This window comes from Gossypium hirsutum, chromosome A01 (assembly GCF_007990345.1).
Source record: "Gossypium hirsutum isolate 1008001.06 chromosome A01, Gossypium_hirsutum_v2.1, whole genome shotgun sequence".
In the NCBI taxonomy this organism is placed as follows: Eukaryota; Viridiplantae; Streptophyta; class Magnoliopsida; order Malvales; family Malvaceae; genus Gossypium; species Gossypium hirsutum.
In genome coordinates this window covers 105,554,095-105,555,398 of record NC_053424.1, presented here as the reverse complement: position 1 = coordinate 105,555,398, position 1,304 = coordinate 105,554,095, and the positions used below count along the sequence as shown (strand labels likewise).

Sequence of the window (1,304 nt, the reverse complement as noted above, 5' to 3'; positions counted from 1 at the left end):
AGATAAGCTGTTCAAAGAAGAACCGAAGAAATGAAATTTGAAAATCAAAATCAAGGAAACGGAGCAAACCATGCTCAAATTCCTATCCTTATTGCTAATGATAGGGATATAGCCTGAAGATAGTATTCGTGTCATTGTTTCATGAGCTTAATCGGGTTATTAGGAGATCCAAAATCAAGGCACAACAATTCAAGCTAAAGCCAGACATGTTCCAGATGCTTCAGGTAGTGGGTCAATTCAGTGGAACGCCTATTGAAGATCCTCACCTTCATGTAAGATTGTTCATGGAGGTAAGTGATTCCTTTAAGTTAACAGGAGTACTCAAAGATGCATTATGATTAAAGTTGTTCCCATATTCACTAAGGGACAGAGCTTGAGCCTAGTTGAACTCATCCCACTAGATTCCATTACCACATGGCAAGAGTTAGCAAGAAAGATTCCTTATTAAGTATTTCCCACCTAGTAAGAATTCTAAGTTGCAGAATGAGATTACTACCTTCCAACAAATCGATGACGAGTCCTTGTATGAAGCGTAGGAAAGGTTTAAAAAATTGTTACAAAAGTGCCCTCATCATGGAATCTCACATTCCATCCAACTAGAGACAATCTAGAATGGTCTCAATTCTCACACGAGAATGGTAGTAGACGCTTCTACTAACAATGCTCTCCTTTCTAAGTTTTATAACGAGGCTTCTGTAACAACCCAAACCCGGCCCAAACGTTATGGCCAGATCCGACATGCCACATCGAAGCGTTCAAAACATTTTAGTATTGCTGATCTAGAAGAACTTACTTAGTGTTTTAAAAGATAATTTCATTGTAGGTTAAAGTGAATGGAAGCTGTGCACCAGGTAGGAAACCAGAAAAAGAGGAGGTGAGTCCATCGAACTGCTTAAGTACCAAGCTCCCTTCGGATCCAATCCTAGATATGTACACCGCCATTGCCACACCTCAAAGTCATGTATATTTTCAGGAAACCAATTTGATTAAGTCCTTTTAAGGAAAAGTGATTAATTTTGGAAAATATTTTCATTGCAGAAGCTTTGCTTGTTTTCGTGTTATTTTGAAATCAATTACTGTTTTTTGAAAACGCGCCCTAAAGCTATCTAATTTCAACAGTTAAATATAAGTAATACCTATCTTAATACAACATATTAAACCCATCAAAAAAATAATTAAGTGGCCTTATTACATTTAAAAAAAACCCAAAACCTTAAACGTAAATAAAAGGATGTCCAGTTCACCAGAAGAAAATCAAACTTGCAGAATGTGTGGCCACTCCGAATCCCTCACAGCTCCAAGCC

At 37.4% G+C, this 1,304-nt stretch overlaps 1 non-coding gene across 1 annotated transcript; it reads right to left on the bottom strand.

Annotated features, from left to right (window-relative positions):
* Positions 1-474: 474 nt before the first annotated feature.
* LOC121207597 (small nucleolar RNA R71) lies at positions 475-580 on the bottom strand. The gene has a single exon (XR_005902688.1). It is a non-coding gene; the product is annotated as a small nucleolar RNA R71 (small nucleolar RNA).
* Positions 581-1,304: the final 724 nt, after the last annotated feature.